The sequence below is a fragment of the Petaurus breviceps genome, unplaced genomic scaffold (assembly GCF_028583685.1).
Source record: "Petaurus breviceps papuanus isolate PSGF00001 unplaced genomic scaffold, PetGlider_PUasm1.0 90352, whole genome shotgun sequence".
NCBI classification, from domain to species: Eukaryota; Metazoa; Chordata; class Mammalia; order Diprotodontia; family Petauridae; genus Petaurus; species Petaurus breviceps.
The window spans coordinates 384,447-408,438 of NW_027187228.1; the positions used below are offsets into that span (position 1 = coordinate 384,447).

The 23,992-nt window shown below is 37.3% G+C and overlaps 1 protein-coding gene across 2 annotated transcripts in view; it reads left to right on the forward strand.

The window, feature by feature from the left end:
- The window catches only part of USP49 (ubiquitin specific peptidase 49), a 124,699-nt gene that overhangs the window by 35,064 nt on the left and 65,643 nt on the right, over nt 1-23,992 (forward strand). For both annotated transcript variants that reach the window (XM_069108318.1, XM_069108319.1), the window contains exon 2: nt 2,255-2,312. The gene's annotated coding sequence lies outside the window, so the exon portion shown is untranslated. The remainder of the gene's footprint in view (nt 1-2,254; nt 2,313-23,992) is intronic.

Below are 23,992 nucleotides of genomic sequence, written 5' to 3' on the forward strand. Positions count from 1 at the left end.
TGCTCATTGTACAGCCTCTCTTACGTATGAAATAGTTATCCTGGTTGACATATACCCCTCTAAGCATCTTCCCAGAGTCTTCTGAAAACATGTAACATTCACTTAATTTCCTTACATGCCCAAATGAATTTACAAATTTTCATTTTCTATATTATCTTGAAGAATTTGATCCAGTCTGCTTTGCATGAAATGTAGATCCATCCTGTTGGTTAAGCCAGACCCAATTTTCTTCAATTGATTAGGTTAACGTTGGAGGAATTCCTGAAGAAGGGAAATTTCAGCCTGTCCCTTTGGCCATACACACTGTGATTACAGCTTTCATTGTTTGGTCATAATGAGTATAAGTTGTATAAATGTTTCCTGAGTGAATTTTTTGCTTGTTCATACCTTGAAAATGACTACATGCAGTAAACAGATGACAAGCTTGATAGTTGAGGTAATCAGCAAGAAAGTTTCACTTGGGAGTAAACATAAAATATTCTGTGGCTTGCTGCTAGTGAATTTGTTACTAATGAAAAGTGATGACATTCAGCAAGTTCTGTATTTATGAAACAATGGCACCTCCTGTGTGGGTTTCTCATTTGTTTGCCTGGAGAAATCATGCTTAGATCAAGATTGTAGTTGGTATTGTTCTGCCCCATTCATTTCATCTGCATAAATTCCCCCTATCCCCCCTACTTCCAAATTATCAGTTAGTGGCATGGTAAATGGGAAGTGGATTAAGAATATTTTTAATGTTATAAATTCATTTTTCAATAGAGATATTGCAAATCAGGATAAAAATACATTTAACCTGATGTGACAACTTCAAAAACTTCTGTCTAATTTATGGGTATGATTGGTTCTCAAGCACAACTAAGTTATTTGATCAGAGATTTTATCACTTAAGCTCCACATAGTATTAAAACCTACCACTTTTTGACATAAAATAATACCTGTTCTTAAGGCTTAAGAGACCTCACCTATCCCCCAAGTAGAACAATATTGAGTTTAACCCAATAAAACTTTTAATTTCCTGTTAGCCAAAATTTGAAAGTGATGCCCTTGGGATAGAATGAAAAACACTACTGAAATTCAGAATTAAAAAAAAAATTTTCAACTGTATAATGTCAAATTTTTCAGGGACCTTAGACATCATCTAGTCTAATCTTTTCATGTTATAGATAAGGAAACTGAATTCCAGAGAAATAAAATATCTTGTCCAGAGTCACACAACAAATTAGTGGCTAGATAGAAGCCAGTGTCTTTGATACTGAGCTGTTCCTTCATCAGAGTCCATTTACTATTGAAGGAGTATTTACCATATGAACTTGTGCTTCCATTTTGAATTTACAGTAATTTAGTTGTCTAAATTGAACAGTACATTTTTAGTTTTTTGCTTTCAGACCTAGGTTTTGCCGGATTTTGAGTTGTGAAGGGTGTCAAAAGCTTGAAATGATAATGCTGTCAATTTAACCATATGCACATGAGGATATTTTTTATTAATCTATATGTACTTCTCTATCTAATGTACTTTTTACCTAGAATCGACCATTTCTAGTCCCTCATGGTTCTAGGACATTGCTGGACTGCACTGGTCAAAAGAGTCCAAAAGATAAGAGTTATGTTGCTTTTTGGTTGAATATATTTAATTTTGCCAAAGCAGTTTTATCCAGTGAGAAGTGATGTTTTTGTGAAGCTTTTTTTTTCTCCTGACAGTCACATTATTCAAAAAATGAATTAACAAGAGATAGCAAACTACTTTTAAGGTCTTGTACAATATATGGAGTGGTGCTTTTTATCCATGGAACTATGATCACTGGATTCAATAAACAAGGACCTAGGGTCAACTCTGCCACAGTAGCTATATCTTTGACTTGAGCAAATACCTAAACTCTCAGGACTCAGTTTTTCCTCATTTGTAGAATGTTGAAGTTGAATTATATAATCTGGAAGGTCCCATCAGCTATCTCAATCTATGATCCTATAATCCAGAAAATAAATCTTTAATCCTTTACTTTAAGTAACCTTTAAGGTTACTCTCTTGGGAATTCCAAAGATGTTTGTTGGCTTAAATTTCATAAAGCATTTGATTTGTGTGAAATCCATAGTTTTATCTAGGAGTAGTACTTTTTTGATGATGGGTGGAGGAGTTGACTCAACTTTGTATTGTGAAACTGAAATAATTTTTAATGGAAAATAAAAATATATAAAATTGCTTTTCATCTTTGTTGAAATGTATCAGCTCAAAGTTACAAGTTGTGTTTCTTTCTAGGTGGTGGATTAAAAGAAATCTAATGAATCTGTAATAATATGGAAGAAAATGAAGATGGGTAAGAAATTTGCTCCTATATATACTAATTTTTGTTTTAGAAATCAGAAAGACTGTCCCCAGTTAAGAATATGTTTGTATCAAAGAAATGGTTTGGGTTGGTATAGAAAAAGGATTAGGTATTAGACACCATTCTCCTTTCCTCAGTCTTCTTACACTTCTCATTTTTTTTTTTTTTGCCTTTTGGAGGGTAATTGGGGTTAAGTAACTTGCCCAAGGTTACACGGCTAGTATTTTTGTGGGGGTGTTAAGTGTCTCAGGCCGGAACCGAACTCAGGTCCTCCCGACTCCAGGGCCGGCACTTTATTCACTGCGCCACCTAGCCTCCCCTCACTTTTCATTTTCTTACACTTTATGTATCCCCACCTTCTTATACTTTCCTACACCAATTTTTAAGTGATACAGCCAAAGTTAGATCTATAAGGGAACATACATAGCCAAAAAGGAGATTTATTCAACAAGTATTTATTAAATATCTGCTGGGTTTCGTGTAGCTTGTTAAGTACTAGGGGTACCGACAAAGGCAAAAATTATTCTCCTGCTTTCAAGAAGCTCACAGTCTTAAGGGGGAAGACAGCCTGCCACCAACAATGTACAAACAAGATATATACAGGATAAATTGGAAATTATCTCTCAGGGAAGGCACTAAGATTAAAAAAAAACAAACACTTTCAAAAGGCTTCTTGAAGAATGTTGAATGTTAACTGTTATTTGTAGAAAGCCAGGCAATCTAGGAGGTAGAGATGAGGAAGGATAAAGTTCCAGGCAAAGGGCATAGCCATTGAAAATTCCAGGAATCAGGAGATAGACTGTCTTAGAATGCCAAGGAAACCAGTTTCCCTGAATCACAGAGTATGTGGAAGGGAAGAGAGTAAGGTGTAAGAAGACTAGAAAGGTAAGAAGGAGTCATATTATGGCAGAGCTTTAAAAGCCAAATGGAGGACTTTATATTTGTGATAGGGAACCATTGGAGTTTAACAAATAGTGGGATGATTTGGTAAGATCTTCACTTTGGGAAAATCAGTTTGAGTACTGAGGAGTAGATGGACGGGAGTGGGGAAAGACTTGAGGCAGGAGGATCAACCAACAGACAATATAGCAATAGTCCCGAGAGGAAGATGATGAAGTCCTGCACCAGGATAGTGACAGTGTCAGAAGAGAGAATGGGGCCTATTGTGAGAGATGTGACGAAAGCAGAATCAATCAACAGAATTTAGCAACTGATTGGATATGAGGGGTGAGAGAGTGAGGAGGAATTGAGGCTTACATTTAGGTTGAAAGCCTGAATGACAGAGAGGATAGTGGTTCCCTTAAAAGTAATAAGGAAATTATAAAAAGGAGGGAGGGTTTGAGGGGAAAGATAATGAGTTCAATTTTGGGCAGATGTTTAAGATGTCTACAGGACATTCAATCCCAGATTCCCATAGGGAATTGGGGATTCAAAACAGGAGAGAGATTAGGGCTAGATAAATAGATCTGAGAATTATCAGTGTAGAGATGGTAATTGAATTCATTGGAGCTGATGAGGTCAGCAAGTGAAATAGTATAGAGGGAGAAGACAAGAGGGTCCAGGACAGCCTTGGGGCATACCAACAGTCAGCAGGTGTAATCTGGATGAAGATCCAGCAGAGAACATGAGGAGGAGCAGTCAGACAGATAGGAAGAGAACCTAGAAAGAGCAATGACATAGAAAACTGTAAAGAAGAGATTGTCAGAGGCTATAGAAAGATCAATAAGGAAGATGGCTTCAATAAGAGATCAATAAGAGAAAGAATCATTAAAACCAGTAATTAAGAGGGCATTGGTAACTATGGAGAGTAGTTTCAGTTGAATGATAAACTTGGAAGCAAGCCTTCAAAGAATTAATAAGACAGAGAAGAAGAAGTAGAAACACCTATTGTAGACTACCTTCTCAAAGAGTTTAGCTATGATAGGGAGGAGAGCTATAGGATAACAGCAAGGATGAACAGACAGATCAAGAAAAAGTTTTTGAGGATGAAGGAGACATGATATGTTTATAGGCAGTAGAGAAGCAACCAGGAGACACTGAAGATTGGGGAAAAAGTGAGAGTGACAGAAGGGGCAATCTGCTGGGAAGACGGTGTGGAACAGGATTCCTTATGCAGGTAGAGGAGTTTTTCTTGGCAAGGAGGAGGGCCATGTCTTTGTGTGAGACAGGTGAAGGAGAAATTAGCAGAAGGCATCTGAATGATGTGAGATGAGGGGGAAGGGAGAAGTTCTCAGCAAATGTTCTCAATTTTTTCAGTGAAATATGAGACAAGGTTCTCAGCTGAGAGGTTGGAGGAAGGGAAAGCTATGGGAGGGTTGAGAAGGGATGAAAAGGCTTGGAAGAGCTGTGGAGAGTAGGATAGTGAATCAATAAAGGAAGTGTAAAAAGATTGCCCTGCCACAGGTGAAGGGGTAGTTGGGATTTTGTAACAAATTTGTAGCAGCCCTGATTAGCATAATTTTGTGACTTTCCCCAGCTTTATTCAGTAGTATTTGAGTAGGAGAAAAGCAGGTGGATGTGTGAATAATCCAAGGCTGAAGCTTGGAAGAGAAGATCTACTGTAACTGGATAGAGGGACATGGAACTGGGGAAGAAGGAGATAGTGAGTACAGAGATGACCTGATTGAACAAAGGATCAAGATGGGGAGCATAGCTAGTGCAGGGCTGATGGCCAGAGTGTTAGGGAATGCAAGGCAGAAGAAGAGGTAGAAATGACTAAAGAGATGTGATCAAATCAAAGAATTTTGAGTTTACAAGCAAAGAAGTGAAACAATTGTAGTTGATGACAAGATTCATCGTGTGACCATCTCTGTGCGGAGCTGAGGTAGGGTAGAAGAGTACTGGAATATAGGGAATTAATAAATTGAGGAATTGGGAGGTTAGGTTGTTTTAGAGTATTGATATGTATGTTGAAGAATGAGAACAAGGATTAGGGAAGAAAGAAAGACTATGAGCCAGACTGAACCCAGCAGAAGAAACTAGAGTGTCCTAGAGGTCAGTAGACAACAGCTACCTGAATCTTGATTGAGTAATAAATGTTAATTGAACGAACCTCAAAGGAGGAGAGGTTATGAGAGTGTTGGTAGAAGAGAGCTGGAAGTCTCTGGAGAGGATATAGAAGCAGTCAGTGGCAGACACAGAGAATGGTGTTTGAACAGTGACATCTGGAGGATTCCAAATCACTAGGATCAGGAGAGTATTATGACAGGGTGGAGGTGTTAATTATTGAGAAATGAGTTCAGATAGGTATGAATGTCCAAAAACAAGCTGTATATCATGTATAGCTGGGAGGAAGGAAAGCAGTAGGTGCCCAAGCAGAGGCAAGACAACTACTGTGAAGCTGTATGAAGTGGAGAAGGTGTTTTTAGTGTGAAAGAATTGGCTGCTTAAGTTGCCTAGGCACACTTGTTACAGAGTTGTGGCTGTTCAGAGAGGGTTGGGCTCAGTTCTTGGAGAAGACTGACTCTAGATTAAGGTTGATGCAGGGGACTGAAAAAGAATAAGGATTAAGCTAGAAGAAAAAAATTGGGGTCTTTGGAATTAATGGTGTGTTTTCCCCCCAATTCCATACTGGAAAGTATCCCATTCTGTGAATCTTGGTCAACTGAGCAAATACAGAATAGACCAAAAACTAAGGAAGCAATTTCACAGAAGTCCAATGAAAAGTTCTACACAAGGCTAAGTTAGTTAGCATTTAGGAATCATAGAATTTAGCACTTACAGAAGGATATTCATAGAGGAGCCTACCTAGTCCAGCCCCCTCATTTTACAGATTCAGTTCAGCTCACCAACAGTTATTAACAGTGGCACAAAAGCACTATGGTAGACAACAGGGATAGAAAAACTAAAAGTAAACCTCTCTAAGAGTTTTCATTCTACTGTAAAGATATAGTATGTATACATTTATAAGATGAAGAGAAAATTAAAAACTTAAAGAGATTAAATACTGACATCTTGCTGAGAGTCATATAGGTGCTTAAGTGAAAATTATGGTTTTTTACAAGTCTTGACTTAGAGTATTATTAGGAATCAAACCAAACCTTAGGAGTTACCCATACTTTTTCCTATTATCTTGGATGAAGTTTCTCCATCTCCTTGAAGACAGGGACTATTTTGCCTATCTTTGTAGTTGCAGTACTTTGCCCAGTGCAATATACAATAGTAAGTGCTTAAAAATAAATGTTTGTTGGGTGAATGGTTGATCTATTTGTTTGTTTACATTTTTATACTTCCTGAATTTCTCTAGGTAGCCCTCTTTCACCCCCCCCCCCGAGAGCCATTTTCTATAATAAAGAATTTTTTTAAAAAAAGGTTAGAAAAATTAAGCACCTAAAAAGTCTGCCATTATATGTAGTGGGTATGGGACATATATATGGGTGTGAGATACCCATAATCTACCTCATCAAAGAGGGAGATGGTAGCTTCATGTATCATTTTTGGGGGCCAAGTTTGGTCACTATAATTTCACTGCATTTAGTTTTGATTGTTTTCTTGTCATTCTATCCATTTACATTATTATAGTTCTTGTGTATATCATTTTTCTGGTTCTTATTCACTCTGCATCAGTACTTGCAAATCTTCTAGTATTTTTCTGTATTTGTTCCCCCTTTCTTACAGAACAGTAACATTCCATTACATCTGTGTGTATCATAGCTTGTTTAGCCATTCCCTAACTGGTGAATATCTACTTTGTTTCCAGTTCTTGTTACTATGGAAAGTACTCCTACAAATATATTGTTGTGCATGGGACATTTACCTTTTTGGGGTCTATATGCCAAGTAGTAGGATCTCCAAGTCAAAGGATATTGATATTTTAATGACCTTATTAGCATAGTTCTATATTAATTTTCAGAATAGTTTATCTGTAGCTCCACCAGCAATGCACTGGTGTGCCTATCTTTCCATGGTACCTTCAATATTGACTTTTCCTATCTTTTGTCATCTTTGGTAATTTTCTGAGTTTGAGGTGACATTTCAGGCTTCTTTTCATTTGCATTTATCTTATTATTAGTGATTTAGAGCATTGTTTATTATAGTTTCTAAATTTGTCATTATTCTTTTGAAGACTGTTTTTCATATCCTTTGAATCTTTTGGGGAGAGGCTTCTGGTCTTAAATATTTCTGTTAAGTTGCTTATATATCTTGAATATCAGAGCTTTCTCAGAGATATTTGATATAAAATGTTTTTACATTAGCAAGGTATTCTTTTGACTTCAAGCTATATCTCTACATGTTTTTAGAATATTTGTGAAAATAGATTTAAATACTTACAAATCTTATGGCATGTATCATGTTGTGTTTCGAGCATGTAGAGATGTATGAATACTCACTTTTGCCAGTGTTATTTTTCCCTCCCTGTAAAATACATTATTTGTGTCTGAGAGGTTAGACTGTTGGTAACATGTTGAGTCTAGCTGTCTAACTTTCCATTATTTAGTAAGAGATCTTTGGCAATTCTTTCATCTGGTCTTTGAAGGACAAAACTTTTGATTGCTCTCAGATTGTTCATTTTCACAATGGACTTGAAGAAATCTTTGAGACTGAATTTCTGTCTATTTTCTAGGAAGCTTTTTCTGTGGTTTACAAATATTCTTTATGCAGGGATGGCAGTCGGTGTCTTACTGTGATTATTACAGACAAGACAATGATAATCTATTTTCTGTATTGTCTTTCAACCCTGGATCACTGGATCATCTTTGTTTTTATTTAAATTATTAACTGGGTGTTTGTTTTATCTATTGTGTCAACTGTGATTTTTTTTTTTTTGGAAAATTTATTTTTAAAGTCTTCTAATGCTTTGCCAAAAAGGATCCGAATTTAAACCAGAAAGGAAAACTGGAAATTGTGTAAGAATTACAACTAAGTTACCTGGTTTTTTTTAAGTTATTATTCAATTTTCGGAAAGAAAAGTTTGAGGGCATATGACTGCTTAATTATAGGAAGGACATTGAAAAAGCACTAAGATAATTTTGTGTAATTTCTTTTTAATTAACAGAATATTAGTCATAGAAATCACTACTGGTAGCTATGGAACAGAGAGATTCATGTTCAAAAGTAAAGTATATCCATTTGAAGATTAACTTTGCACTACTATATGTAGAAACACACAACTGGAAAGACAAAACTGTGTAAGCAGTTAGAACTGATTATTAATTGAAGATTGTTCTCTTATTCTGTTGAATAGCATTTGAATGACAATTAACCAAAGGTTCTTTTAGAACTGAAAGGCAAGGAGAAAGGCACTACCAGGTCTTATAATTAAAACATTGTTGCCAACTTATGGTCTAAAATTCAAATATACTTTTACAAGAACTGGAAGCAGTTACAATGTCATGAGTTTGTTTTAGCCTCTATCTTAGAGTCAGAGAGAAACACTGCTTTCCTCACTCTTCAAAGAGCAATTAATTTCCTGTTGAAAGGTAGTAAACCACAAAGAGTATAAGCCACCTTTAAAACAAAAACAGGTGCACTAATAAAATGTCATGTTTTCCTCTGTGTTTTTAACAGAACTAAATTGAGTATAGCTACCGTGTTTCCCCGATAATAAGACCTATCCCTAAAATAAACCCTCCCCTTACTGTGTAAGATTCCTCTAAAATAAGCCCTCCCCCGAAAATAAGCCCTATTGAGATTGCTACTGTAGTGAAGGTGATCCCCTGCGTTACACGCTACATTACGGTACCCTCTGTATGCACCGTCCTCCCCCCCCCCCCGTGAAACACACGCCACGCTCCGAGCTGCATCCAATCAGAGCTGCAGCAGTGAGCACGTCATCCTGTTCTTCCCCAGTGATTTGCTTATTGAATTACATTTTTTTGTTCACATTTACCTGTTTATTAAAATTGCTGTCAATGTTCATTAAAATAAGCCCTCCCCTGAAAATAAGCCCTCTGGTGTTTTTCTGTGCAAAAAAAACTAAGACAGTGTCTTATTATCGGGGAAACGCGGTATATAGGGATAATAGCAACCTCTTTCACATCTAAAGAAACCTCGTTATTTAATTTGGGGAAATCCTTCCAATGTTAATGAAAGGTAGAAATCAGTAATTCTTGGTACAAAATTAGGAAGTTTGAGCAAGTGAAAATTAGGGATTGGCTTTAATCTTTAAGCTTCACAGATCAGAATGCATTTTGTAAAGAAATGAAAAATTTGTGGGTTTTAGGCAGCAGTTTTAAAATGTTCTATTATACCTAATGTTTTGCGATACTTTGATATGGGGTTCATATATCTGAAACTTTAGAAAGTTCATCATTAGAAAAAAATTGTTCCTTTTCATTCCTTTCTGCATGACAAATAGCTAGCTATTCATCCATAATGAGGAGATGATTTATGTTGAGGAAGCAGAAACAAACATAGATTTAGTTTATTTTACTGTTTCTGTAACCCCTTGTGGGGAAAAATAGACTGATAAAAGTATTTTGTGAACTGGTAAGTTTGGGGTTGTTGGGTTTTTTTTTACATTAATTCTAAGCATGAAGAAATTTGAATATAGCAAACATGGCAAATATCTATAGTGTGAATGGTTAAAGTAGTAATAAAGATATTCTAGTCCAAAGTGATTATATTAAGTGACATCCACTGGATATACAGTAGGAAACAAAGTAGTTTTTAAAATATATAATTAATTTATTTTCAGTTTTCAATATTCACTTCCATAAGATTTTGAGTTTTGTATTTTTCCCCACCCTACCCTCCCCCCTACACAAGATGGGATATAGACTCTACTTATACATTCATATTAAACACATTTTCACATTAGTCATGATGTAAAGAATTAGTATTACTGGGAGGAACCATGAGAAAGAAGAAACAAAAAAACAACAAAAGAAAAGGAGAGCAAATAGTCTGTTTCCATCTGCATTCAGACTACAAAGTTCTTTTTCTGGATGTGGATAGCATTTTGCATCATGAGTCTTTTGGAGTTATCTTAGATCTTTGCATTACTGAGAAGAAGTAAGTTTATCAAGGTCAGTCATCACACAGTGTGACTGTTACTGTGTACAATGTTCTCCTGGTTCTGCTCATTTCACTCAGCATCAGTTCATATAAATCTTTCCAGGTTTTTCTGAAGTCCTCCTGCTCTTATATTTCTTATAAGATGATTTCTTATAGCACAATAGTATTATTCCATTACATTCATATACCACAACTTGTTCAGCTATTCCCCAATTTATGGACATCCCCTTAATTTCCAGTTCTTGGCCAACACCAAAAGAGCTGCTATAAATATTTTTGTATATGTAGGTTCTTTTTCCATTTTTATGATCTCTTTGGGATATAGACCTACTGGGATTGCTATTGGTATTGTTGGGATAAAGGGTATGCACAATTTTATAGCCCTTTGAGCATGGTTCCAAATTGCTCTCCAGAATGGTTGTATCAGTTCACAGCTCCACCAACAATGCATTAGTGTTCCAATTTTCCCACATCTTCTCTAATATTTATAATTTTCCTGTTTTGTCATGTTAGTCAGTCTGATAGGTGTCATGTGCTACCTCAGATTTGTTTTGATTTGCATTTCTCTAATGGTGATTTAGAGCATTTTTTCATGTGACTATAGATACCTTCAGTTTCTTCATGTTAAAACTGCCTATTCATATCCTTTGACCATTTATCCATTGGGGAATGACTTGTATTCTTATAAATTTTGACACAATTCTCTATATATTTTAGAAATGAGGCCTTTATCAGAGACTGGTTATAAAAATTGTTTCCCAGCTTTCTGCTTCCCTTCTAGTCTTGGTTGCATTGGCTTTGTTTGTGCAAAAATATTTCAATTTAATGTAATCAAAATCATCCATTTTGTATTTCATAATGGTCTCTCTCTCTCATTTGGTCATAAATTCTTCCCTTCTCCATAGATATGACAAGTAAACTATTCCTTGCTCTTCCAGTTTGCTTATAGTATCATTCTTTATATCTAAATCATGTAGCCATTTTGACTTTTTCTTGGTATAAGGTATACAAAGTTGGTCTGTGCCTAGTTTCTGCCATACTGTTTTCCAGTTTTCCCCCTAGGTTTTGTTAAATAGTGAGTTCTTATCCCAGAAGCTGGAGTTTTTGGATTTATCAAATAGTAGATTACTGTAGTCATTGACTGTTGTGTCTTGCATCTCTAATCTATTCCACTGCTCCACCACTCTATTTCTTAGCCAGCACCAAGTAGTATTGATGATTGCTGGTTTTTAGTACAATTTAAGATCTGGTACAGCTAGGCCACCTTCTCTTGCATTTCTTTTCATTAATTCCCTTGATATTCTGGACTTTTGTTCTGCCAGATGAATTTTGTTATTATTTTTTTGTAGCTGTATAAAAATAATTTTCAGTAGTTTTATTGGCATGGCACTGAATAAGTAATTTCATTTAGGTAGAATTGTCATTTTTATTATGTTAGCTTGGCCTAACCATGAACAACTGATATTTTTCCAATTATTTAGATCTGACTTCATTTGTATGAGATGTGTTTTGTAATTGTGTTCATATAGTTCCTGGGTTTGTTTTTGCATGTAGATTCCCAAATATTTTATAATGTCTACAGTAACTTTCAGTGGAATTTCTCTTTCTATCTCTTGCTGTTGGGCTTTGTTAGTAATATATAAAAATGCCGATGATTTATGTGGATTTATTTTATATCCTGCAACTTTGCCAAAGTTGTTATTTCAGGTAATTTTTGACTTGATTCTCTAGGATTCTCAAAGTATACCATCATATCACCTTCTAAGAGTGATAGCTTTGTTTCTGCTTTACCTATTCTAATTCCTTCAATTTCTTTTTCTTCTTTTATTGGCAAAGCTAACATTTCTAGTACTATATTGAATAATAGTGATGATAATGGACATCTTTGTTTCACCTGTGATCTTACTGAAAATACTTCTAGCTTACCCCCATTATATATAAGGCTTGCTGATGATTTTAGATTGATGCTACATATCATTTTAAGGAAGACTTCCTTTATTTATTCCTGTGCTCTCTAGTGTTTCAGATAATCATATGATTTCTATTAGTTTTGTTGTTGATATGGATAATGTTGCTGATAGTTTTCCTAATATTGAATGAGTCCTGCATTCCTGGTATAAAACCTAGCTGGTCATAGTGTATTATCCTTGAGACATGTTGCTGTAATCTTTTTACTAATATTTTATTTTAAAATTTTACATCTATATTCTTTTTTTATCAAATGCTTTATTAACTTCTAGTTTACATCATTCGTTTCCGCAAGATTTTGAGTTACAAATTTTCTCCCCGTTTTTTCCCCCTACCCACCACCCCAAAATAGAGCCCCTCCTCCAATCTACTCTCTCCCATATCTTCTCCCATACCCTCTCTGATTTTCCAGTAGGGCATGGTGGATCTCTATGCCCCAATACCAGTATATCTTATTTTCCAGTTACATGTAAAATAATAATATAATAAAAATAATATGTAAAAGAAAATAATATATAATATTAAATATATATATTTAAACATATGATTTTAAAGCTTTGAATTCCAGATTCATTCCCTTCCTCCCTTGTCACCCACCCTTACTGGGAAGATAAGCAATTCAATATAGGTTGTACATGTGTAGCTATGCAAAACATTTGCATGGTAGATATATTGTAAAAGACTGACTATATTTCCCTCCCTCCTATCCTACCTCCCATTTGTTCTATTCTCTACTTTGATCCTTCCCACTTGTTCTTTTCTCTACTTTGATCCTGTCCCTTTTCAAAAATGAGCTTCCAACTTCCCTCCTCCCCAGCCTGCCCTCCCTTCTATCATCCCCTCTCTCATCCCCTTCCCTCTACTTTCCTGTTGCGTGAAATACCCTATTTAGTGTGTATGTCATTCCCTCCCTGAGCCAAATTCAATGAGAATAAGGTTGACCCATTCCCTTTTGCCTTCCAGTTCTTCCCCTCCATTGTAACCATTTTCCTTTGCCTCTTCTATATGAGATAGTTTACCTAATTCTTTCTCTCCCCATCTCCTCTCATTATATTCCTTTTTCACCTCTTAATATCATCCTTTCCTATTCAATTGGTCCTATCTATGTATACCTGTATATATATATATATATATATATATATATACACACACATTCCCATATGTATTCATATGCCCATATACCCTCCAATATAAACATATATATATACAATTTCTATTCCCTTCAACTATTCTCATACTGAGAAAAGTTTCATAAGTTACAATTATCGTTTTTCCATGTAGGGATGTAAATAGTTCAACGTTGATAAATTCTTTATGATTTCTTTTCCTTGTTTACCTTCTCATGCTTCTCTTGCTTCTTGTATCTGAATGTCGTTTTCTATACAACTCTGTTTTTTTCATCAATAATGCTTGAAAGTCTTCTATTCTACTGAATGACTATATTTTCCCCTGAAACATGATACTCAGTTTTGCTGGGTAGGTGATTCTTGGTTTTAATCCCAGCTCCTTTGGCCTCTGGAATATCATATTCCAAGCCCTTCAATTCCTCAGTGTAGAAGCTGCCAGATCCTGTGTTATCCTGATTGTGTTTCCACAATATTCAAGTTGTTTCTTCCTAGCTCCTTGTAATATTTTCTCCATGATCTGGGAATTCCAGAACCTGGCTATAATATTCCTAGGAGTTTTCTTCTTGGGATCTTTTTCAGGAGGTGATTGGTGGATTCTTTCAGCCTCTATTTTGCCCTCTGGTTCTAAAACATCAAGGCAATTTTCCTTGAGAATTTCTTGAAGAATGATTTCTAGGTTCTTTTTTTTGATCATGACTTTCAGGTAGTCCAGTAATTTTTAGTTATCTCTCCTGGATCTATTTTCCAGGTCAGTGGTTTTTCCAATGAGATATTTCACATTTCCTTCTATTTTTTTCACTTGTTTGGATCTGTTTAATAGTATCTTGATTTCTCATAAAGTCACTAGCTTCCATTTTCTCCAATCTAATTCTGAAGGAATGATTCTCTTCACTGAGCTTTTGAGTTTCTTTTTTCCATCTAGCAAATTTGGCTTTTTAAAGCATTCTTCTCCTCATTGTCTTTTTGAGCCTCTTTTGCCATCAGAGTTAGTGTATTTTTTAAGGTGTTATTTTCTTCAGTCAGGTTGTTGACTCTCATTTCATAATTTTCTTGCATCGTTCTCATTTCTCTTCCCAATTTTTCCTCCACTTCTCTTATTTGATTTTCAAAATCCTTTTTAAGCTCCTCTGTTTCCTGTAATCAGCTCATATTTTTCTTGGAAGCTTTTGGTGCAGGAGTTCTGACTTTGCTGTCTTCCTCCTGTTCCATGCTTTGATCCTTTTTGTCCTCAAAATAAGAGTGTAAAGTTTGGTTGCTCTCTTTGCTTTGCTTCCCTCGTTTGTTCATGTTGCCACTCAGTTACTTGACTTTGGGTTTTTTGCCACAGTATGACTCTGCCACCAGACAGGGGATCTTTGTCCCAATTACTGGGGTTTTCTCAGCTGCTGAAGGTATTAGTTGGGTACCCTCTCTGAAGCCTCTACAGGCTCTGGCACCTGGTCAAACACCCCAGGACCTCCACCCTAGACCGCAATCCAGATCCAAGTAGGTTTAAGCAAGATTATGCCTCAGACTGGTTGCTTCATCCCCCTACAGTCTGCAGGCCAGGAGCTGAAGCAGCCATGCAGCGGCGCCTCAGTGACTTCTTCCTCCAGGGGATAAAGGCTGACCGCACTTCCAAATTACCACATCCCAAAGTCCACACTGCACTGACCTCTCACTTTGTCCTTAGCATCTATAGGTTGATAATTCTGGAAGCCGCCACAGCTGCTGCTGATATGAAGTCCTTCCAGCCGCTGGCTGGTCAGGCGGCTCGCACAGGTCTGGGCTTAGCTCCCAGAGCACTGCCCTGGCCACTTCCTGCTGGCCTACTGGGCTGTCCTCAGCTGGAGGTTAGCTTCTCTGTGTCATTTTGTGGGTTCTGTAGCTCCAAAGTTTGTTCAGAGTCACATTTTACATGAATTGGAGGAGGTCGGAGCCAGAGTCCCAAGGAAGTCCTGTTTCTACCCCGCCATCTTGACTCCGTCCCCTTGCATCTATATACTTTAGGGAAATTGGCCTAAAATTTTCTTTCTCTGTTTTGGCTCTTCCTGGTTTGGTATCAGCACCATATTTGTATCACAAAAAGAATTTGGTAGGACTCCTTCTTTGCCTGTTTTACCAAATAATTCATATAGTATTGGAATTAATTGTTCTTTAAATGTTTGATAGAATTCACTTATAAATCCATCTACCCATGGAGATTTTTTCTTGGGGAATTCATTGATGGGCTTATTCAATTTCTTTTTCTGCAATGCGGTTATTTAAGTGTTTTATTTCTTCTCTTAATGTGGACAGTTTATATTTTTGTAAACAATCATCCATTTCCCTAAGATTATCAAATTTAGTGGCATACTGTTGGACAAAATAGCTCCTAAATATTGTTTTCATTTCCTCTTCATTGGTGGTAAATTCACCCTTTTCATTTTTGATGCTGGTAATTTGGTTTTCTTCTTTTCTAAAATCAAATTAACCAAAGGTTTACCTGTTTTATTGGTTTTTTTCATAAACTTTATTAGTTCAATGGTTTTCCTTTTTTTTTTTTTTTTTTAAGCAATCGGGGTTAACTAACTTGCTCAAGGTTACATGGCCAGGTGTTTCTGGGTAGGTGCTAAGTGTCAGAGCCCAGATTGGATCTCCAGGTCATCCCAGCACTGGAGCTGGTGGTCTTACTTGCTGTGCTACCTGGCTGTCCCCAATGGTTTTCTTAATTTTAATTTTAGTAATCTCTCCTTTGGTTTTCAGAATTTCTAATTTGGTATTTACTTGAGGAATTTTAGTTTGTTCTTTTTCCAGCTTTTTTAGTTGCATGCCCAATTCATTGATCTCTTCTTTTTCTATTTAATTCATGTAAGCATTTAGAGATTAAAAAAAAAGCAAACCTCCTAAGAACTGCTTTCACTTCATCATATAAGTTTTGGTGTGGTGTCTCATCATTGTCATTCTCTTGAATGAAGTTATTGATTGTTTATATGATTTGTTTTTTGACCAATTCATTCTCTAGGATTAGATTGTTTAGTTTTCAATTAATTTTTAGTGTGTCTTTCCATGCCCCTTTATTATGTAATTTTTATTGCATCATGATCTTAAAAGGATGCATTTAATATTTCTGCCTTTCTGCATTGGATTGTGAGGTTTTTATGCCTAAAACATTGTCAGTTTGTGTGTAGGTTCCATATACCACTGAGATAAAGGTATATTCCTTTCTTTCCTCATTTGGTTTTATCCAGAGGTCCATGATACTAACTTTTCTAAAATTCTATCTCTCCTTAATTTCTTTCTTGTTTATTTTGTGGTTAGATTTATCCAGTTCTGAGAGGGGGGGAGGTTGAGGTTCCTCACTAATATAGTTTTGCTGTCTGTTTCTTCCTGTAAGTCTTTTAACTTCTCAAAAAATTGGGATTCTAAACCACTTGGTGCATATATGTTTAGTAATGATATTACTTCATTGTTTGTGGTACCTTTTAGCAAGATGTAGTTTCCTTCCTTATCTCATTTATTAGATCTGTTTTTGCTTTTGCTTTGTCTGAGATTGGGACTGCCACCTCTGCTTTTTTAATTTCAGCTTAAGGGTAATATATTCTGCTCTAGCCCTTTACCTTTACCTTGTGTGTATCCCTCTGCTTCAAATGTGTTACTTGTAAACAATGTATTATAGGATTGTGGTTCTTAATCCATTCTGCTCTCTGCTCCTGTTATGGGAGAGTTCATCCCATTCACATTCTTAGCTATGATTACAATTCAAGTATTGTGGAAGCACAATCAAGAAAACAAGATTTAGCAGCTTCTACATTAAGGGATTGAAGGTCTTGGAATGTGATATTCCAGAGATCAAAGGAGCTAGAATTAAAACCAGGAATCATCTGTCAGGCAAAACTGAAATCCCTCAGGAGCAAAAATAAACATTCAATGGAATAGATGACTTTAAAGCATTCTTGATGAAAAGACCAGAGCTGAATAGAAAATTTGATTTTCAAATACAAGACTCAAGAGAAGCATGAAAAGGTAAGTAGGAAAGAGAAATCTTAAGGGACTTATTAAAGTTGAACTGTTTACATTCCTACAGAGAAAAATGATATTTACAATTCATGAGACTTTTCTCAGTATTAGGGTAGTTGGAGGGAATATGTAAACAAATGAATGAATGAACAAACAAATAAATATACATGTGTGTATGTATATGTATATATATGTAAATATAGACAGAGGGCATAGGGTGAGTTGAATATGAAGGGATGATATCTAAAAAATAAAATTAAGAATTGAGAGAGGAAAGTACTGGGAAAAGGAGAAAGTAAGAGGTAGAATGGGGTAAATTACCTCACATAAAAGAGGCAAGAAAAAGCTTTTACAGTGGTGGGGAAGAGGGGTGAAGTTATAGGGGATGAGTGAACCTTACTCTCATCAGATTTAGTTTAAGGAGGGAATAACATACACACTCACTTGGGTATGGAAATCTGTCTTACCTTACAGGAAAGTAGGGGGGAAGGAGATAAGAGACGAGGGGATAGAAGAGAGGATAGATTGGGGAAGGGGGTAATCAGAAGCAAATACTTTTCAGGAGGGACAGGGTCAAAGGAAAAATAGAGTAAATTGGGGGGACAGGTAGGACAGGGGAAATATAGTTAGTCTTTCACAATATGACTATAATGGAAGTGTTTTGCATGATTACACATTATATAACCTATGTTGAATTGCTTGCCTTCTCAATGAGGGTGGGGAGGGAAGGGAAGGAGAGAATTTGGAACTCAAAGTTTTGAAAATGAATGTTAAAAATTTTTTTACATGCAACTGGGAAATGAGATATACAGGCAATAGGGTATGAAAATCTATCTTGCCCTACAGGAAAATAGAAAGGAAGGGGATGAGGGGGGAGGATAGTAGGGAGGGCAGATTTGAGGCAGATAATCAGAATGCATATCATTTTGGGGTGGGGGAGGGGAGAGATGGGTAGAAAATTTTGAACTCAAAAATTTTGTGGAAATGAATGTTCAAAATTAAAAATAAATTAATAAAAACCAAAAAAAGGAGTTGTCTTCAGTGAGTTTTTGTTCTTCCTTTTCCATTTGACCATTTCTATTTTTAAAGACTTGTTTTCCATAGTTGGTTTTTATCCTTCCTTTGCCAAGTTATTGACTGTCTCTTTCATACCTCTCATTTTTTTCCCCAGTTTTTCTTCTACCTCTCTTATTTGACTTTTAAAACCCTTCTTGAGTTCTTCCAAGAAGGCTTTTTGGACTTGAGACAAGTTCATATTTCCCTTTGGGGTTTCAGATGTGGGTATAGTGACAATGCTGTCCTCTTCTGAATTTGTGCCTTGATCTTCCCTGTCCCCATAATAAGAATCTATGGTCATTGTCTCTTTCTGCTTTTTGCTCATGATGTTTGCCTGATTCCTGACTTTTAGAGTTGAGCTCTCCTGCTGGACCTCAAGGGTCACTGACCCAAGCTTCTTGTGCAAGGAGCCTGGGACCTGGTCACTGGATTTTGTGTACTGGGGCCTCAGGTGCTGGAAACTGGAGGCTTAAGGGTCTGGCAGCTTTCCTGGTGCTGAGCTGGGGTCAGCAACACTGGAACTCTCAGGTTATGTAGTCTGGCCCCTGGGAGATGTCTGCTCATGCTTGAATGTTTGCCTCCTGCTCATCCAGGCCCTGCACTCAAGTGTTTGGCTGCTGGAAGATGTCTGCCAGCCTGGAACTGTCTCTCCTGGCATTGTGCTTCCTGGAATTGTGCTGAAGCACTGGGAGATTTGGCTGCTGGAGAACACCAACACACATGGTGGTTTTCTGAGCTGGTTTCAAACAGTTCCCCTGCCTGTGCTGAGGTACTCAGGAGGGTCCTGGTGTTGATGCTTGCCTGTTCTACCACCCTGGGGCTCAGGGTCTCCCCCTGGTTTGCTGAGGTGGGGCTTTCCACTCACTTTCTGGGACACCTCCTGTCCTGTACTGTACTTCTCCCCCTCCCCCAGAGCAAGAGGGGCCTTTCCCATTAATCCCTCAAGCTTCCTGGGCCACAAGACTGCTACATCCCATCTTTCTGCTGGTTCAGCTGTTTTTCCTGAGGTGATGTTTTTCTAGGCTTTCAGAGGTCAATCAGGGAGGGTGAGAGTGACTTACTTCTTACCCTGCCATCTTGGCTTCCAGAGAAAAGTAGTTTGTTTATATACCATAACAGTCTAGTGCCCTTCAGCAAATGTCCAACATGGAGGCCCCCAGTGTATGCCAAAATGTCACGATGTTCTCTCTAATAGATTGAGTAAACTATGGAGAGCTGTACAGTACCATACCACAAACTCAATTCTTACTAGCCCTGTAGCATCTTCAGCTAACATTGTATCCTCCTGAGATGACTGGAATTAATGTTTTGGGATATGGCTAGACCTGAAGAACCTAAAATTGCCCCAGGAAGTACATCTCAGATAAAGGCCAGTTGTGGAGTACATAAGTCCTATTTGTCATTTAGTACTCATAGAGATTCTGATGAATTTCAGCAACAGGATGCCTTCAGCTCAGAGCAGAATCCACTTTGATCCTTCTTGACACTGACCTACTGGAAAGTCCCCAAATTAATCAGTCAATCATTGAGGTGAATAGAGAGTACATACCAGGCATTGATGATAACCATTGTAAAGACACAAAGTTGGAAATGAAATGTCATGTGTGAAGAATGAAAAACCACCAGTCTTCTAGAGGAATGCAGAGTATAGGTAGGGGAATGATATATAACAAGACAGGAAACCTAGTTTGGGGCTAGGTTATAAAGCATTTTAAAAGCTAAACAGAAGACTATATTTTATCCTGTAGGCAATAGGCAACCATTGAAGTTTATTGAGTAGGGAGATGACTTAGTGAGATATGTGCTTTATGAAAATCGGTTTAATAGCTATATGGAGACTGGACTGGAATGGGGAGAGACAAAGCAAAAGAGACCAATTGGGAAGCTGTTACAATAGTCCAGATGAGAGGTGATGAGGGTCTTAACTAGCATGGTGCCAATGTGAGTGGAAGGTTTGGAGAAAGGGAGAAATGACTGTTGAGAAATCTGTGCCAACAGCAGAAGAGGCACAGGATAGTCAGAGGGCAAGGGTTATAGAAACAGGAGACTAGAGAAAACCAGTGGGGCCCAGGGAAGATGTTTAGGAGGGCAGTGGTCAGGTCCAGGACTGAGTAAAAGAAGGAGGGAATGGGGAGGTCAGGTTGGGGTGGGGTAAGGGTATGACAGGATTTCAGTCTGAAATGTGCAATGAGGGCAGGGGAGAGAGTGAGATGCTCAGATGAAGAAAGAACAACTGGATTAGTTACTTAAGCAGAATAGCTCTTTTTTTTTTTAAAGCAATCGGGGTTAAGTAACTTGCTCAAGGTTACATGGCCAGTTATTTTTGTGTGGGTGCCGAGTATCTGAGGTCGGAACCGATCCCAGGTCTCCTGGTGCTGGGGCCGACGCTCTTACTCGCTGTGCCACCTGGCAGCCCTATAGTTCATGTTTGCATAGTACATTATAGTTTATAACTCTCCTCTGAGATTGGTAATACAAATATCATTTTCCCATTTTATAGATAAGAAAACTAAGACTCAAAGGAGTTAAACAGCCAGATGTCTGGGCCTGGAGTCAAGAAGACATGAGTTCAAATTCAGCCTCAGACGTTTACTAGCTCTGTGACCCTAGGCAAGTCACTTAACCTCTGTTTTCCTTTGTTTCCTTTTCTGTAAAATGGAGATAATAATAGCACCTGCCTCCCAGGATTTTTGTGAGCATCAAATAAGATAATAATTGTAAAGATACCTGGCACATAGTAAGTACCATATACATGTTTTAGCTATTGTTATTATTATCATCATCATCACTCTGTGTGGCAGAAGAAATTAGAAATAAAGTACTTACTTATCAGGGAATGGCTGAACAAATTGTGGCATATTAATGTAATAGAATATAAGTTTATCAGGAGAAAAAACATTTATGAAGAATTAAAAGAGACATGGAAGATTGAAATAAAGTGTTTGTTGTAGAGCAAAGTAACCAAAACCAGGAGAACAATATTATAATAACATCAACTAGAACAATACTGAAGAGCAGTCTGCTGATAAATTGTCTCAGTTCTAGAGACCTGAAAATAAAACCTGGCTCTTTCCTCAAAAGACAGGTAAGAGTCTACAGATGTAAAATGGTTTCCCAGTTCATCAATCTTCTCAATTTCCTTGGCCTGTTACATAGAACCTTTACTCTACCTTGGGCACAGATAGGGATGGTTTTATTCTTCATTTCACCATCACTCGTAAGTGTTCTAAGACCATGATCAAGAGCACAGAAATTCCTCTCACACTAACCTCAAATCATCCCTTCTCTCCTTGTGCCTCACTCCTCCTACATGTATTCTTTACCTGCAGATGGCCTTCAATTACTTTACCTTTCTGTTCTTGACTTCCTTGGGTAGAAGAGGAAATTCCTGCAGTGGAATGTAAGCTTCTTGGGGGCAGGGATTGTCTCACTTTTGTATTTGTATGTCCAGTAATCTACACATTGTTTGGTATTTAATTGTTTGTTGATTGACTTATACCCAGTAGTGCTGTTACTGTGTCTAAGGGTAATAACTTTAATGATTTTTTTGCATAATTCCAAATTGTTTTCTAGAAGAGTTAGACCAATTCACAGCTCCAGTAATTGATTAGCATGCCTTCCCATAGTCTCTCCAACATTGATTGTTCCTGCTTTGGTGATTCGATAACTATGAGATTTAAACCTCGGAATTGCTTTAATTTGCATTTCTCATGGATGATTTGATGTTTTGTTTTCATGTGGTATTGCATATCATATATTCTTTATTTGAACAGTGGCAAAGTCCTAGTTATCCTTGTCTGTAGTGGCAAGCACCCTGGCGTCCCCAGGGTGGCTGCCCATATAGGTTCTTGGATCTGCTTTGATAAAGGAAAGCAACTCAAAATGTGTTAACAAGCTTACTTTAATCAGTCAAACATTTATCGTTCAGGGGAAAAAGGTCAGCACCCCGAACTTCAGAGTATACAGGCAGAATTATCAAGACAGAGAAACAGATCAAGTAGATTTCCAAACTGTCCAACCACTACATCCATACCAAATCAACATCTGGGTTTTTCAAAGCCGAGGGGGAGCTCTGTAGCAGCAACGGCTTCCCAGAGTCTCATCTGATCAAATCACAGAACACTTCTCAGAGTGAGCCCCAAAACAAAGCTACACATCAGAGCTTATATAGCCTTCTCCTGGCTCAGAGAATATAACAGCCTTTTGGACCCACTGGCCAATCAAAAAGTATCTACTGAAAAAAGAAGCCTCCTACCCCAGGCTCCAGGTGCACTTTAGCCCAGGGGCAGGGAAGATCTTTAAATTTACATTCCCATTACACCTTGTCAGATACCTGATAACCCCTTAGATTAATTCAGCAGGGCATAATTGTGAAGTATACATCATTTGTCTTTGACACTTTCCCACTTTTATCACTTTTTCTCCTGTTCTTGAGCCCTGAAATTCCTTAACTAATCAGGTGGCCACCTTTCTTGAGTAATAAGGCTTGATGTTATCACCTCTTTGAGGTAGTTTCAGTTTTGTAGGGGACTTTGCAAAATATAAAGTCCTGAGGACTCACATGTTCTGGTGAAATTTTAAGTTATGTGATGGTTAGAAAAATGATTTTTAGGCTGATGTTCTTCCCTCTTCAGATTATACTTTACAGGCAATCCCCCTTTTTCCTGTTCTATTTAACTCATAAAACTCACCATGTAATCTAGTTCTCTTTATGTTATTTTTTATTAGCTATTTTCATAATGTTTTTGTGGTTTGTTAAATTTTGTCTTGTTTTTAAAGTAGTGACAGTTTTGTCAAGTGGAAACTTTGCTTTTAAAAACAATGGAAGCTGGCTCTGAATTTATTGATAGTAGCTTTTTTTTAAAGGAAAGAAGCTATATGTGCCTTGTGACTTACAAGTACTCTGTAATTTGTTTAATGGACTTTTATGCAGAAAGATTACTTAGCTCATTAGTTTGAGTTGAAAGATAACTTTTGGGGCGACTAGGTGGCACAGTGAATAGAGCACTGGTCCTGGAGTCAGGGGGACCTGAGTTCAAATTCAGCCTCAGACACTTAACACTTACTAGCCATGTGACCTTGGGCAAGTTACTTAACCCCAATTGCCCTGCTTTCCCCCCTCCAAAAACCCTCAAAAAACAAATGTGATGATGGTCATATTAGATTCTTTCTCTTGGATGTGGATGGCATTTTCCATCATGAGTCTTTTGGAATTGTTTTAGGTCTTTGCATTGCTGAGAAAGACTAAGTCTATCAAAGTCAGTTATCACACTATAGCTATTACTGTGTACAGTGTTCTCCTGGTTCTGCTCACTTTACTCAGCATCAACTAATATAAGTCTTTCCAGGTTTTTCTGAAGTCCATCTGTTGATCATTTTTTTTTTTGGAGGGGGGAAGGCATGGCATTTGGGTAAGTGACTTGCTCAAGATCACACAGCTAGTGTGTCAAGTGTTTGAGGCTGGATTTGAACTTAGGTCCTGACTCCAGGGCCTTTGCTCTATTCACTACACCACCTAGCTGCCCCAGCTGTTTATTTCTTATAGCACAATAGTATTCCATTAAGATTCATATACTGCAACTTGTT